Below are 17032 nucleotides of genomic sequence, written 5' to 3' on the forward strand. Positions count from 1 at the left end.
AGTTGTTTATTTTGAAGAAAAGCAAAGAGGCAGAGAGAGATGAGAGGTCTCCCATCTGCTGATGCACTCCCCAGGGACCCATAATAGTCAGGACCAAAAGCCAGAGGCTGGAACAGTCCAGTTCTCTATGTGGGGGCCCTGGGCCCTAGTATTTGAGCCATCACCTGCTGCCTCCGGTCAGCATTAGCAGGAAGCTGGAGTCAGAGGCAGAACTGGACCTGGAACCCAGGCCCTTCAACAGGAGATGCAGATGCCGCGTGCAGTAGTTTTTTTTTTTTTTTCTTTTAATGTTTATTATTTGTTTTCATCCAGTTGAAAGGCAGAGAGAGAGTGCATGAGCGAGTGTGCTTTTAGTTGCTTGTTCACTCTCTAGACAGCTGCCACAGCCAGGGCTGGCCCAGTCTGAAGCCAGGAGCCCAGAACTCCCATCTAGATCTCCTACATGGGTGGCAGGGGCCCAAACACTGCATCATCATCTGTTGCTTTCCCAGGCACATTTAACAGGAAGCTGGATCAGAAGCGGAGTAGCCATCCCACTGGCTCTCATGGGATGCAGGCATCGCCAGGGTGTGTGGGTAGGGGGTGCTTAGCCCTTCACCCCACAACACCCAGCCTGCTAAGCATTGTAACTGCTGCCCCAGATGCCTGCCCCCAGAGCTGAGACTTTTCAGCCACTAAACCGTGGCCTGCAGAGCACAACTCCCTTGCCAACAACGTTTTTAATGATCCTGGCCGGCATGCCTGAAATAGGAAAATACATCTATTCGTATCTAATCTGAGCATAATTTGCACACAGAAATGGGTCTAGGTTGGGACATGTTTACCTACATAGGCAGCCAGGTAAATTATCATGCAGGCAGGTCAAGCGAGATTAAGAGCACAGGGTTTCTGTTTGTTTTCCAAATGGTCATACTCATTGTTAAAACACGGGCGGGCAGTGTTTCCCAAGTGCACCCCAGAAGCCGGCAGGGGTGACGTGAGCAGAGAGACTTGCCTTCCAGTGCAGGCTAATAACACACACACACAGCTGCTAAATCCATCAGCGCGGGCAGCCTCTGCAGAAAAAAGGACTCACGTGGATGCGCCTGTAACTGAGTTTGACATCCAGGCTGAAGCCATCTCTGACACGTGTTTTTATGAAAAACACGTGCCGAGTTTGGTCGCCATCACGCAGCTTAAAACGCTGCAGTGTTTAGTGGTCTTGACGTTTCCCTGGAATAATAAGCGCCAATTTTCTCCCGCGCCGGGCAGGAACTCTACCGCTCACTTAAAATAAATACTCTCCTGATACTCTCACAGGTCCGCACAGGCGCTTGCTTTCTGTGAAGTCAGGAATTCGTAACTCAGACCCCAGGCTGTGATCAGGGGTTTGTTGCTGAGAGGGAAGGGGGCGAGAAGGCTATAGCGAGACGGATGGCGGCGTTTGAAGGGAGTCCGAAAGTGAACTACGGTGGGCTAGCCAGTGCAGGGCTGTGGACGCCAGGCCATTAGGTCCCAGGGGTCACTAGCTCACTTCTGAGCCTGTCCTCAGGAGAGAGCCAGGGAAACACGGGACACGCCTTGGCTTCTCCCACCGGAGCATCTCCCACGGTCCCATCTCACCTGATCCGCAGTCACCCACTGCCCGTGTCATCTGAGAATCGGGTACAGCCCAGCCGGTTGTGACCGGCCAGGGCTCCCCGGTGCTTCCACAAGGATCGCACCCCTCAGGACTCCCAGTGCCCCTGGGACACTCTGCATTCACTTCCTGCCCCCTCCCTGCCATGGCCTCAGCATCCAGACCCCACTGGTGAATTTTCCCACTTCTCGCAAACCAAGCCCCTCCTCTCCTTGCCTGGCAATTCTTCCAGAAGTTATACCTCAGCCCCCAACCAGTCTCCTGCCATCCACCTCCCAGCCTCACTGCTCAGGGGCCGAGGTGGTCTTGCCCCAGAGCTGACCGGGCTGTTCCCGCTGGCTGACTCTTGTGGGAGGAAAGTCCACCTTCCCCCGTAGCACCAGGCCCTGCACCCACCGGGCCCCAGCCAACCCAGAGGGACCTGCTGCCCTGAACATGGCCTACTGTTGCCTGCCTCTGCTCGTGTGCCCACCTGTGGTTTCCTGATGGCCTGGCAAACCGCAGCCAGCTCAGAGAGACCCTCCTCATGCCCCTCCCACTCCAGGAGACCCCATCTTCGAGTCCCAGACCTCTGCTGGGGAGTGTGCTCTAGTCTCATCTCCTTGGCTTCCTGGGGTTGCCCCCCGGGAACTGTGAGCAGTGATTTCTCAGCCACTGGCCCAGCACCGAGCACTGCACAGACCCAACACAAGAATCCCAGGGACACATGAAAGCCTTCTGGCTGGCAGACCGCATACCTGATCTCTGCTTGACACAGATGTGGATAGGCTCGTGGGGCCCAGCCTGGGATAACCTAGGGCTCATCCACCATGCTCACTCACCCTAAACCCGACACCATAAATATCTGTTGTTTCCTTCCAGGGCGATGTACCTGTGAGGGCGTGGCACCTTCCACCCAGAGCAGGGGGGTGATCTGAGAACCAGGCAGGGAAGTTAGCACACTGCAAACCAAAGAAAGAGCTGCCGGAGGCATCGGAACTCTGCTTCGTGGCTCCAGAGAATAGAAACCTATAGGAGTGAGACAGGTGGTCCTGTGGGGAACAGACCTTTGTCACAGCGTGAAGAATGCAACGTCTAAAGGTCAAGGCTGCCCCAGACAGAGCAGGTATGTGAGAGGCTGGTGGTATCCCGGGAACTTTCCCCTGCAGGCTGCACTGACTGGACCACAGTGTCGCAGGCAGGGCTCACACGCGGGGCAGCTGGGTAACCTCAGCGACCCTCCAGAACTGACCATCCAGGGTTCCAGCCTGGCCCCGACGTAAGGGCCTCTTTCCGCTCTGGCCGCTCCCCCCTGGGGCAGATGTGGGGAGAGGCCGGGAGGCCTGATCCAGCTGCTTCCAGAGATCTGCAGGTAAAACTGGTGACTTTGCACAGCGCCTTTCTGGTCTTATGGTACAGGGAAGAAGTCACAGCCTGACCAACGGTGCCAGGCAACTCGCCCTTCCTGTGGCCTGCGGGCCACAGTGAACATTCCAGAAAAGAAGATGTGTCTACCCTTTCCAAACTGTGTGCATTCCTAACAGCTCCTCCCGCGTCTGCTGTGCCGGTTCCCTGCTCAACCCTCCTCCGTGAGGTCAGGTGCACCCTGGGCTTAGACAAGAGTCATCCGGGGAAGCTGCTGGCGCCGGCTCCCCCGGCCCACCCTCCCATCCGACAAAAGAGCCAGTTGAAGACACTGCACCGGAGACACCCGTGATGGCCATTCTTAAATGAAGGGAGAACGCTCTGTGCATTGAGCCACCACTGCTCGCTCGAACAACGCGGGGCAGCTGTCAGGTCCCAGGGGACCCAGCCGCGGAAGCGGACCCAGCAAACATCCTCCATTACGCACCACACGCCGCGTGCTGTCAGCAACAACAAACAGACCACGCGCTGCCTCCCCAAACCCCAGCCTCCCTTTCTCCCTGGGTACACAGCCGCCTGCTTAAAGAACACGTTTTCCAGCCTTCTCTACGCCGAGGTGTGACCACGTGGGCGAGACGGGGCAGGAGCGAGCAGCCAAGTCCGCAACTTCTCCACCTGCAGACGCCCCTTGCCCTTGCCTTTGGCTCTGGTCCCCTTCTCTGGGGAGATCCAGACACAGAGAGAAACCCAGAAGGCAGTTGCGGGGGTGGGGGGGCAGGATGGGAGGAACCTGCGCCCCCAGTGGCCTGGTGGAATGCAGTCCACAAACCAGCATCAGTGAGGGACAGATAAGCTGCTTTCTCTTTATTTTCACTTTATTTGAAAGGTGGGGGAGGGGGTGATATGGAGAGAGAGAGAATCAAGCTTCCACCCATTGTCTCACTCCCCAAATGCACACTACATCCAAGGCTGGGCCTGGGCGAAGCCGGGAGCCTGAAACTCAATCCAGTTCTCCTCATGACAGGCAGGGACCCTGTCTTCCCTGTACTCCCGGGGTGCAGTACATATTAGCAGGAAACTGGAATTGGAAGTGGGAGATCCAAGACTTGAACCCAGGTACCCCCATACGGGATGCAGCTGTCCCAAGCGACACGTTAAGTGCTGGGCCAAATGCCCGCCCCTGAACTGCTCTCTTATTTAAGCCACTGTATTCTGGAGTCTCTCTGCTTTGAAGGCTTAGCACTCACCCTAACGCACAAACATTGTTTCATTCAGCTCAGCAACCTTTCCTAGGACTGAGGAAAATGACCTTTGCAGGGGTTAAGCAGCCGCCCAAAGTCCTCCTGCAAGGGGTGGCACACCAGGTTCCAGCAGAGTTCTCACTGATTGCACACTCCATGCTCTGCACCACGGAGCCACCTACATTCCTGAGAGCACCCCCAAGTCATCCTACAAGGCTGAGAGCCACTCTGCTCATGGAGCACTTAAAAAAAAAAGTATTTATTTATTTGAAAGGCAGGGTTAGAGAGAAAGGGAGAGACAGAGAGGTCTCCCATCTGCTGGTTCACCCCCCAGATGGCTGCAGGGCTGGGCCGATCTGAAGCCAGGAGCTTCTTCTGGGTCTCCCACACAGGTGCAGGGGCTCAAGCACTTGGGCCATCCTCCCCTGCTTTCCCAGGCCGTGAGCAGGGAGCTGGATTGGAAGTGCAGCAGCTGGGATGCGGCGTTACAGGCAGCAGATTTTACCCACAATGCCACAACGGCAGCCCCCAGGGAGCATTTTTAGGACTGAAATGAAACAGTGGGAACAGAGACTTAGCAAAATCTAGGGGACCAAGAAATTTTCCTTGCCTCACGCAGAGCCCAGACAAGCTGGGTTATAACCGCTGACAGCTACAACAGGTGCCAGCCTACAACACAGGCATTCTTTGGGTCTTCCAGAAACGGGGACTGGGGGACAGAGACCTCCTGTCTATACCACCTCAACAGGCAACACTCCCGTTAACCACCCCCCTTCCCCAAACATCAGTCCGGCCTGTGGAGGATGCAGCAGCTGTGCTAGCTCACCCCCCAGCTGCCTTCCGCATATCCTCAGAGGCCTCCTCACGAAATCACGTGAGAAACGTCCCATGTCACCAATGTTGGCGACCAAGGAAATCCAAAGCGATAATGTTTATGGAGAGAAAATATTTTGTATCATTTCTGCCCATACTTCATTTTCCTTGCTGCCTTTACTAAAGTGCTCCCTATTTAAAAAAAAAAAAAAAAATCCTTGTTCCAAAGATTTTCCCCAGAACTAAGTTAGGACTCTGCAAAGCTCTCTCACAAAGGTGGAGCAAACTTCTGTACAAAAGGGAGCACTGTTCCCTCCCGGAGGGTCGCTGGGACCGGTTCTGCTCCCCCTCTGCTCCTGCCTGTGGCCTTGGTTATCTGAGTATCAAATGTTGCGACCACTGTGTGGCCTGCAGAGCAGCCAAGGCCCTGGGCAAGCCCAAGCAGATGAGGCGCACACACCATCCCTCGTCCCCCTGCCCCGTAAGGAAGTCTCAGTGTGGCCCAGCCCCTGGGGAGAAGGGACCCCACATCTCCTGGCAGAAGCCACCATTCCATTCACCATCCCGTTCTTCATCACTTACATAATCAAGGACGAACATGGCTAATGACAGTTGCACCCTTGCGAGGGCTGGGCCTTCATTTAATTAAGTTTTCTCCTGACTTCTCCCAGCACCCATACAAGGTGGGCATAATTGTAGTCACCCACGGATAGGGAACCCTGGCTTCACTACTAACCCATTATAAAGCTGGGTAAGTGATAAGGCCAAGATGCAAACCCAACTCCGTCTGACCACAAAGTCTGCAATTTGGGGTTAAAACAGGATCTATGGAGCAAACCGTGGAAGAGACAGGCTGGGAGACTCCACACCCCCTGTTTCACTGTACTGCCGATTCTTGGGGAAGAATCTCCCTCTGCTTAGCCTCAGTGGTTTGGTTTGGTTTTTAATGATTGGGGGGGGGGGCGGTGCTGTGGTGTAGTAGGTTAAGCCTCCACCTGCAGGATTAGCATCCCATATGGGTGCCAGTTTGAGTCCCGGCTGCTTCACTTCTGATCCAACTCCCTGCTAATGGCCTGAAAAAGCAGTGGAAGATGGGCCAAGTGATTGGGCCCCTGCACCCACATGGGAGACCTGGAAGGAGCTTCTGGCTTCTGGTTTTGCACTGGTCCAGCTCCAGCTGATGGGGACATTTGGGGAGTGAACCAGCAGATGGAAGACCTCCCTCTATGTCTCCCTGTTATTCTGCCTCTCAAATAATAAATTTTTAAAAATTGTTTATTTGAAAGGCAGAGTTACAGAGAGAAAGGGAGAGACAGAGAGATCTTCCATCCGCTGGTTCACTCCCCAAATAACTGTGAAGGCCAGGGCTGAGCCAGGCGGAAGCCAGGAGCCTGGAGCTCCATCCTGATCCCCCACATGGGTGGCAGGGGCCTAAGTCCTTGGCTCATCTCAGCTGCTTTCCCGGGCACATTAACAAGGAGCTGGATAGGAAGGGGAGCAGCCAGGACTCGACTCAGTGCCTATATGGGATGCTAAGGTGACAGGCGGTGGCTTAACACACTGTACCATAATGCTGGCCCCAGTCAGTTCATTAAAAAAAAAAAAGAAAGAAATAGAAACCACCACGAGTGTGGGTCTGATTCACATCTTCAGAAACCATCATTGCCGCTGGCATTTGGGATGGCAGTCGAGACACCCTGGGGACACGTGGATCCCAGATCGACACCCGGTTTCACTCTCAGCTCCACTCCTGACTCCAGCTCTCCACTAATGCTCACCTGGGAGGCAGCAGGGGGTGGCCAAAGCACTGGGCTCCTGCCACTCATTGCGTCCCAGACTCCTGGCTTCAGGCCAGCCCAGCCCCATCTATTGCGATAATTTGGGAAGTGAACCAGTGGATGGGAGATCTCTCTCCATCTTTCTGTCTCTGTTATTCTGCCTTTCAAATAAACTAAAAAATCACCTTGGCTTAACACCACAGAAGTAAAAATAGCGTGGCTTAGCAGCTTCTGCTTTGTACGCTTGTTTTTTGTGTCGGTTTCTTTTTGTTGTGTCTTTTTTTATGAGCGTGACTGATTTTTCATTTTAATTGACACAGAATACTGTTTGTATTCACGGGTGCAGTGTAATTCAATACATGTGTCCAGTGTCTCACAATCACGGCAGACATTTGTCGTTTCTCTGTCTTTCCAACGGCACTCTGCCAGTGACGCTGAGCGACCTGGAAAGCCACCAGCTGCTCCAGAGAACAGCACAAGGTGCCCCGTCTCTGCCTCCACGACGTGGCTCCCTGCCCGCCGTCCAACTCGCCCCGACCCCCACTCCAGGGTCTCAACGCCTGTACCTTCCACCCGGGAGTGAGGTCGCTAACATAAGCTCCGCCCGTTCCATTCTGGGGTGTTCCCGGCGCCCTGTCCAGCCACGTTTGTGCCAGAGAATCTTACAGAAGGCGCAGTACTTAAATAGACGCCACTTAAAAGGCACGGAAAGCTGAAAAATAGCCAAGTCCTGCGAGGTGCAAAGCAGGACCCGAAGCCCAAGGAGGCGCAGGGACGGGCAAACGAGGCCGCCAGAAGGCGTGCACCTGCAGGGACCAACGCCGGAGTTCGTGGCGCGGAGGGGTGACCGAGGTGGCGCGAGGAAGCCGCCACCTCACAAAGCACTCCAGGAGAAGCGACTTTGTCTGTAACGTGAAAACTGCGACTGCGTGACCTCGCCCCGTGGGAAACTCTGCAGCCCGCTAAGGAAGCAGCGTCCAACGGTGGGACGCACCGTTTCACACCGCCTCAGCACCTCGTCGCGAGCCTCACGGGCACCACAGGGGCTCCCAGCGGCCTGCAGGAGCCCGCACGAGGGGTTTCCACCTCCGCTTGGATCCAAGTTCCTGTTTCTCACGCACGCAGGAAGCTTTCCCAAGTATAACCTGATGTGTTTCACAGCAAAGCCGCCTCACGGACCAAAGTCACGGCGGAGACTGGAAACACCCGGGCAGGTGCACTCCCAGGAGTCTCAAGGAAGGGACTTCGGGGGACCGGGCACTCAATCAAAATTTCCTTTTTATACATCTGGGACAATTCCCCGTCATTACGTAAGAATAGGGAACTGCCACAGGTGCTTATTCTGTGTGCAGTTATAACGAACCTGTGTTTGCGGGCCAGCGCTGTGGCTCACTAGGCTAATCCTCCGCCTGAGACGCCAGCACCCCGGGTTCTAGTCCCAGTTGGGGCGCTGGATTCTGTCCCGGTTGCCCCTCTTCCAGGCCAGCTCTCTGCTGTGGCCCAGGAGGGCAGTGGAGGATGGCCCAAGTGCTTGGGCCCTGCACCGCATGGGAGACCAGGAGAAGCACCTGGCTCCTGGCTTCAGATCAGCGTGGTGTGCTGGCCGCAGCAGCCATTGGAGGGTGAACCAACGGCAAAGGAAGACCTTTCTCTCTCTCTCTCTCTCTCACTGTCCACTCTGCCTGTCAATAAAAAATAATAATAATAATAATAATAACCTGTTTGCTTCTGAGCTCGCCAACCGGAAGAAAGGCCCCAGCCTGCCCTTCTGTCGCTCAGTGAGGAACTTTCTCAGGAATGGCAAGAGACTCCTGTCTCTCCTCAGTGCACTGAGGACAAGGGGACTGTGGCACAGGCGCCCCCCAACAGCCAGCCGGCACCCTGCTCAGGCCCCGGTCGCTGAGTTCTGCTGTCTGCCTTTGCTTGGGGAACTTCGGACCTGTACTCTCCAGTGTCAGCGGCAAGCAAACAGGACGCTGACCCTACAGACCCATCTGGGGTCCTGGTGCCGGCCCGGCTGCCCCAAGGCAGTGGTCCCTGCTCTCCCTCCTTCCAGGCGACCTGATCTCAGGGAGAGGGAGCCGCGCGTCCAAAACGTGGTCACCCGTCTCCTCCTGGCAGAAGCACACCCATCCCAGAAGTGCAGGGAAATAAAAGTCGGAACACCCCGTTTTCTCTGCCACTAACTGGGGGCCAGGCTTGGCAGAAGGGACCCCAATCCTGCTCACAGCCATAGCCACGTTTAACAAAATGCCCACCTGTATAACATGGGGAGCACGCACCTTCAAAACAATTGGATGCTTGGTAACCTCATCGAAGCAGAGGCGTGCACTTGTCCCAGACACAAGGTCACGGCCCGTTGTCTGGCCCCCTCCCTGACAAGGTGAGCCTCCCTAGGTCCTGCCACCAGGCAGTTCTGGGGCCCCTGAGGTCAGACCCCCGCCACTCATCCTACTGCGCTGGTGCGCTCCTCTAACAGAGCTTTCCCGATTCTAGCACAGCATTCAATGCAAGGGACAACCTGCATTCTCATTGAGCCTTACTTCTAAAATTACAACGCTAGAGTTTTAGTAAAAACTTTCAAAAACAGATTTATTTACTTATTTGAAAGAGTTAGGGAAGGAGGGAGGAAAGGGGGGAAGAGAGAGAGGGAGAGGAGAGGAGGGGAGGGGAGAGGGAGAGGAGGGGAGAGGGGGGAGAGGGGGGAGAAGGGGGGAAGGGGGGAGAGGGGGGAGAAAGGGAGAGGAGGGGAGAGGAGGGGAGAGGAGGAGAGAGGAGGGGAGAGGAGGGGAGGGGGGAGAGGGGGGAGAAAGGGAGAGGAGGGGAGAGGAGGGGAGAGGAGGGGAGAGGAGGGGAGAGGAGGGGAGAGGGGGGGAGAGGAGAGAGACACTTAAGCCGGCACTCATACAGGATGCCAGCATCACCAACGGCAGCTTAACTCACCACAACGCCAACCCCATAGAAACCTAGGTAAGCCAATTCTTTTGAAATTTCTATGGCTTTGTTTTCATTTTATTAAAGGGAGAGGGAGAGCTCTTCCTTCTACCGGTTCATTTCCCAAATGCCTGCAACAGCTGGGACTGGGCCAAAGTCAAGGCCACTGGGTCTCCAGCTTGGGTGGCAGGAACTCCCAGTATGTGGGCCTTCACCTGCTGACCCTTAGGCATGTTAGTAGGGAGCTGGATTGGAAGCAGAGGAGCCGCGGACTTGAACCAGGAGCTCGCATATGGGATGCAGGGAACCCAAGCAACAACTCGACCACTGTTCCAGACACCTGCTCCAGCAAGAACTTTTAAAACCTTCCTGAGGGTAATGTAGTGCCATTACTTCAGAAAGGGGTTTCGAATCTGAATTACGGAATTCCTTTCAAAGGAACAAAGCCACATCGCTTTCTGTTACCTACAGCGGGACTCCCAGGACTTGAAGGTGGGCACAGGTCACCTGGGGAGCTCAGAGTGTTGCAGGTGCAGGCCGGGGCACCGACGCCTGCCGTGCTGGTCCCCGCCCGTGCTGTCACTAGCATAGCCTTGTGAGCTTGGCAGGAAAAAGTGCCTGGAGGCACGGCCTTTCAAAGACAAGGTTAGTTAACAGCTGGGAACCTGTATCTGAGAAGTATGCACTCGGTGCGTGTTCAGGGCCAGCACGTGTGCTAGGGGTCAGGCTCCACAGGGGGTGTCTGGTCCAGGGGTGATGAGGGAGACCCGGCACTCATCAGCATGGGGCAGCCCTGGGGCTGTGGTCCATGGGCTCTTGGGGCCAGAGGAAGGGTGGGCAGGCCGGAGCGAGGTGAACAGTACGACGGCCTGGGAGCTGCATCTCGCAATACGAGGGGTCTTCAACAAGTTCATGGAAAAAGAATATTATGAAGAAAAAAAAAAACACGCATGGATTTCAATTTTTCTGCACGGAGACAAGCTTATCTTTTACTTTGCTTTTCCATGGGCTTTGTGAAGTGCTCTTGTGGAAGGAAGCAGGAGGCCAGGAGGCCTGGGAGGGTGAGCAGGGCGCGGCCCCAGCCCAGTCGGGGCACCGATTCCTCTCACTGCAATCCTGGGCAGGCCGGGAACCGCAGCGCCTGGGGCGGAGAGCAGGCAGCTTCCGGGCCCCAGAGAGACCGGGGGAACCCAAAGGCAATGAAGGACCCTGCAGGATTTTTGAGAGAAGAGCATCGGCTTTGTGTTGGGAAAGGCTGCTCCAGGCACCGGCTGGCACGGAAAGGGTGGGATGAATGCTGTAAGGACCACCGGAGCTCTGGCAGCTTCAATGTGGCAGGAAGGCCACACAGTAAGTGGATTATACGGAATATAATTAGCAGTTAATTCGCTCTGTAAAACTTTAAGAGCGCTCATTCGAGTCCCGGCTGCTCCACTTCTGATCCAGCTCCCTGCTAATGCACCTGGGAGACAACAGGAGATGGCTCAAGTGCTTGGGCCCCTGCCACCCACATGGGAGATCCGGATGGAGTTGCAGGCTCCTGCCTTCAGCCTGGCCCAGCCCCAGCTGATGTTGTAATCATTTGAGGAGTGAACCAGCAGACAGACAATCTTTGTCTCTGTCTCTCCTTCTCTTTCTGCAATTCTGCCTTTCAAATAAATAAATCAACCTTTAAAAATTTAACAGACTTAAAATAACCTTTGCCCTAAAAAATCACAAATTCCGAGTGGAGAAATAAAACCGAGGGTGACGTCACTCGGTACCTTCCTGCCTGCTCCTCACACGGCTGCGTGGAGAGCCAGCAACAGAGACGGTGCTAGTGTGTGGCCCGTACGGGCGCACCTGGCTTGCTGTGGTCCCTAAACAGCGGCAGCATCCACAGGAGATGGCAAGCAGCTCGAGACCGAGGGCCAGTGGACGTGTGCCGACACTTCCTGCACCTGAATGCTCTGGGTACTCAGTGTGAGGCATCTGGTGGCGGGTTAAGCATTCCGGTTTCCAAAGCTAAAATCCACCTCCCAAACTGGAAGTGGTGGACGAATTCTGCCTCCTAAACAAAGGGAAGGAGAAAAGGAGCCGGCCGGCCAGCGCTCACTGCAGTTTGTCTGCAGTGGACAGGAGCGGCCTTGGGGCAGGCGGTGCCCAGCGGCGCAGTCGGGAACCAGGGTGGCATCTCACAAGCCCGGCCACCGCGGCCCTCGGTCCAGCAGGCTGAGCGGGGGACTGAGGCGGGTGGAGAGCCTAAGGAGACGCTGGATGTGCAGAGCAGAGAGCTCGAGTATGGAAAGACACGACACGACCAGCGTCTGGTTTTCCCTTATGCGAGGCCACATCAGAGTTCCAGTTGCATTTAGATTCAGTGCAAATACGGAAAATCATAGAAGTATTATTTGTAGCTGTAACTCTGACAATTGCTCCCATTTGTCTTGTATCATGACCTCTTTATTTTTAAAGACTTATTTACTTTTATTTGAAAGGTGGAGTCAGAGAGAGAGAGAGAGGGAGGGAGGGAGGGAGGGAGGGAGGGAGAGAAGGACATAGATCTTCCATCTGACCATTCACTGCCCCAGTGGCCACAACGGCCAGGGCTGGGCCAGGCCGAAGCCAAGAGCTTCTTCCGGGTCTCCCACATGGGTGCAGGGGCCCAAGCACTTGGACCATCCTCCACTGCTTTCCCAGGCGCATTAGCAGGGAGCTGGATTGGAACTGGAGCAGTCGGGATATGAACCAGCGCCCATATGGGATGCCGGCACCACAGGAGGCAGCTTTACTGGCTATATCACAGTGCTGGTTCTAGTATCTTAACCTCTTCTGAAGAATTAATTGAATTGGCCACACTGGATGCACCTGGTCTTCCCTCCACCCAGCTATCTTCCTGGGTTCCCAAGTTCAAGGAAGGACGCAGGCATCCATCAAGTTACACGGGCCAAGCCTCAGAAGACTAAAGCCTCCCTCTCCCCGGCCCCTACTTCTCATTCATCACCAAGTGCTAGGACCTATCTCATGACTGTGAGGTGTCTCTCAGATACACCTACACATCGCCATCTACTCCACCACCACCAACGTTAGCTCCCACACTGCAATGGGCTCACGCTGGAGCCTTTGCTGCAACAGAACTTGAAAAGTCTTTCAAAACCCAGATCTGGTTATCTCCAATTACAATCCTTAATGGCTTTCACAGAGAGGGTAAAGCAAAAATTCTTCGCCTGCCTCTCCTTCCAATTTTATCCACCTCATGCCCTCACTCCACTCACCTTGCCCCAAACACGTGCCCCTAGTCCCAGGACCCCTCCCCCACAGGCTGTCCACTGTGTGTGGGTGTCTCTGACCTCTGCCTGTCTCCTGTGCACCCTCTGGGTCTGTGAGTTTGCGTCCTCGGGCGAGAAGATGCCAAGACGCACCTACAAGTGCAGGAGAATCATTGGGGTGGGGGGATTCTGTGAAGGGTTGTGAGGGAACAGGCAGACACTGGGAGAGACTCCTGAGCTGATGTCTGCATACAACAGAACCTGGAGGACATCCTGCCGAGAGAGACCAACACTGCACCATCTCACCTGTCTGTGGGGAAAGCAGCAGCTACATGGAGACAGAAGAGGAAACAGTAGTTGCTAAGAGGTGAGGGTTGTACCCAGAGGGCAGGAAGTGGGAAAATACAGGCCACAGAACACAACACTGCGGGTATATAGGACAAGCAAGTCTAGAATGCTAACGCACAACCCAAGGACTACAGTGAATTATATCGCCTTATGTTGGGGATTTTTTGAAAGTCGGAGTTACAGAGAGAGATTGTCCATCCACTGGTTCACCCCCCAAATGGCTGCAATGGTGGGGGCTGGGCCAGGCTGAAGCCAGAAGCCAGGAACTTGTTCTGAGTCTCCTACACGTGTCCAGGAGCCCAAGAACTTGGGCCATCCTCCACTGCTTTCCCAGGGGCGTCAGCAGGGAGCTGGGTCAGAAGTGGAATGTCTGGGACAAGAACCAGCACCCATGTGGGATGCCAGAGCTGCAGGCAGTGGCTTACCCACCACAAGCGGCTGCACCACAAGCTGGGCCCTGTGCTGGGGATCTTAATGCTAAGTGACTAAAGACTGGCTTAATAGCCAGTCTTGCCACGAAGGAATAGGTAATTATGTGAAATGATAGATGAGTTAATTTGCTTTGCTATAATAACCGTTACACTATCTCATAATATCATAATATCAAGTTGCACGCGTGTGTAAACGTATACAATAAACTTACCTTAGGAGTGGCTGTTTGGCCTAGCAGTCAAGAGTCCTGCGTTCCTCATCGGAGTATCCAAGTTCCACCTCCAGCTCTGCCTCCTGGATCCAGCTTCCTGCCAGTGCAGGCCCGTGGGAGGCAGTAGGATTCCGTTCCTGGCTCCCACCTCCAGCCAATGCAGGCATCTGGGAGGTGACCCAGCAGATGGGCTCGCCGTGTGTGTGTGTGTGTGTGTGTGTGTGTGTGTGTGTGTGTGGTGTACGTGTATCTGTAATTCTCTGCCTCTCCAATAAAAGAAAAAAGCTTTAAAGGCAGGTCTGGGAAGAGGGTTTTGACATTAACAACAAGTTGAGAAAATGAAATTCAGATTTCAACCCATTTTCTGAATATTCTACAAAAATCTGTTTTAAAGAAGGCTGGTGGGGCTGGTGCTGTGGCGTAGCGCTGTGGCACAGCGCTGGCATCCCATATGGGTGCTGAATCGAGTCCTGGCTGCTCCACTTCTGATCCAGCTCTCTGCTGTGGCCTGGGAAAGCAGTGGAAGATGGCCCAAGTCCTCGGGCCTCTGCACCCACGTGGGAGACCTGGAGGAAGTTCCTGGCTCCTGGCTTTGGATCAGTGCAGCTCCAGACATTGCAGCCATCTGGGGAGTGAACCAGCGGATGGAAGACCTCTCCCTCTCTGTAGCTCTGCCTTTCAAATAAATAAATCTTTAAAAAAATAATAAGAAGAAGAAGGCTGAGAGTTGTAGATATGGTGTTAGCTGGTAGTAGAACACTTACCCTTTCCATTCAATTTGCCTTGAAATGAACAAACCTCAAACTGGAGATTGAGGTTGGCTCAAGACATGCTCCAAATCCCCTCATTTTATGTCTTTTAAAAAGACAGAAGGGTAAATACGAAACAGTTGCAGCCCTAAAGGAGTGCATGGCCTGGCAGGGAAACAGATGAACAGCTGACTGCACGCGCAACATGAAGTACATTACGATGAGGCTCATAAAGAGCTACGTGGCACAGAACACGCAGATCCACACAAGAAGCAACGAGCAAGGGGCCAGCATTGTGGCACAGTGGGCTAAACGGCTGCCTGTGCCGCTGGAATCCCACCTGGGTGCCAATTTGAGTCCTGGCTGCTGCATTTCTGATCCAACACCTTGCTAATGCACCTGGGAGAGCAGCAGAGGGTGTCCCAAATACTTGGCCCCCCTACACCCATGTGGGAGAGACCAGAATGGAGTTCCTGGCTCCTGATTTTGGCCTGGCCCAGCCCTGGCAGTTAGTTGTGGCAATTTGGGGAGTAAACCAGCAGATGGAAGACCTTTCTCTCCTTCTCTAACTTTGCCATTCAAATAAATATGTAAATCTTTAAACAAGAGAAGTAGCAGGCAAGCTGGACTTGGAAGGGTGAACAGGAGATTACCAACATAGAAGCAAGTGTGTGCGAAGACATGGAGTGTGCTAAGTGTGCACCATGACCAGGAACTGCGTGGAGATGAGGGTGAAAGGGTGTGTACGCTTTTGCTGTAGCATGCTACAGAGCTTGCATTTTCCTAAGAAACATGAATCTCGAAAGGCAGCAGTACAGGGGGCAGATTAAAGTGGGCTGGGACTAGAAGCAGAGAGGCCAGGGATACTGGTGCAATAGTCTAGAAGAGCCGAGAAGTCCGGATTGAACCAGAGAGCCGCGGCAATGGAGCAAGTCAAGATGGACTGACTTGGGAAACCTTTGGGGGTTGGGTTCCAGAATCTACAGATCTCACACCGGTCTCTAGTCGGTGCCCAAATCCTGAGATGGGCTCCACGACCAACGTCCCAGGAAACGAGGCCTTGAGAATCATCTCTCTGAGACATCCCAGAAGTGTTTACAACATGGCTCCTCCCTGCTCAGACCCTAAAACTTTAAAGAGTTCACGTACCCTTGCTGGTTGACACCAGTACTTTCTGAAATGCCACCCACAGTGGCTCCTGGATCACCGGGCTCATACATGCATGAAATCCATGTGACAATTTGGCATAAGGTTCATGCCACTTCAACCAGGCTCAGCAAGTTAACACCAAAGTTTGCTGTTTGGTCAAATTATATAATTTCCTTCTCATTTAGATAAATACTACATATTTGGTCACCTGTTTTCAAAAAGAAAGAAACTGGTCAACTGATTCCAAGAAAGGATCCTAGGATGAGAGTCACAGTTCAGAACCAAGGGTGAACGCAGAGTTCAGTGAGACCTGGCCAATCAGGTGCCCTGGGGCGAAGTGGGCCGCAGGCTAAGGTCAGCTCAACAGCAACCGAACACCCAGACCAAAGGTTTTGTGTTCTCACCATTCCCTTCGAGAAGCCCTTCACACCTACGTTGGAGACATGTGCCACTCACTGCACACGCACGTACCTGCCAGGCACAGCTACCTGGAGGCCCACTGCTCTCTCAAGGTCCCCATTGCGCTGCCCCCAGCTCAGCTCTTCCTCAGCTCACCGTGAGTGTTCCTGGCCCACACTCGCTGCTCTCATCCGTCTGATTTCCCCTCGTGCACCACACCAGCAAGTCCACTCCCCCGTTACCCTGCGAATTCCTCGCCTTTGCCTCTTCTTCTGTCTTCTCACTGTCACCTCCTGGCTTCTGTGCCTGGTCCTTCTCCCTCCAGCAAGCTGTTGGCCCTCTAATCTCCCCACAGTCCTACCCACCCAGTGAACTGCGAGCAGAGCTTTTGAAAGTTCAAAAAACAGTTCAATGGGGGCTGGCGCTGTGGCACAGCGGGTTAAAGCCCTGGCCTGAAGCATCCCATATGGGCGCTGGTTCTAATCCCAGCTGCTCCTCTTCCAATCCAGCTCTCTGCTATGGTCTGGGAAAGCAGCAGAAGATGGCCCAAGTCCTGCCCCCACATGGGAGACCCGGAAGAAGCTCCTGGCTCCTGGCTTCGGATCATCACAGCTCCGGCCGTTATGGCCATCTGGGGAGTGAACCAGCGGATGGAAGCCCTCTCTGTCTCTACCTCTCTCTGTAACTCTTTCAAATAAATAAAATAAATCTTTTCTAAAAAAAACAAAAAAAAAAAAACAAAAAAAAAACAGTTAAAGGGTATCAGTT

At 54.1% G+C, this 17032-nt stretch overlaps 1 long non-coding RNA gene across 1 annotated transcript in view; it reads right to left on the minus strand.

The window, feature by feature from the left end:
• Window positions 1–17032, minus strand: part of LOC108178227 (uncharacterized) — a 138320-nt gene that overhangs the window by 20211 nt on the left and 101077 nt on the right. The window lies entirely within an intron of this gene.

Source organism: Oryctolagus cuniculus, chromosome 13, assembly GCF_051225735.1.
Source record: "Oryctolagus cuniculus isolate XC-2025 breed Fujian yellow rabbit chromosome 13, ASM5122573v1, whole genome shotgun sequence".
Classification (NCBI taxonomy): domain Eukaryota; kingdom Metazoa; phylum Chordata; class Mammalia; order Lagomorpha; family Leporidae; genus Oryctolagus; species Oryctolagus cuniculus.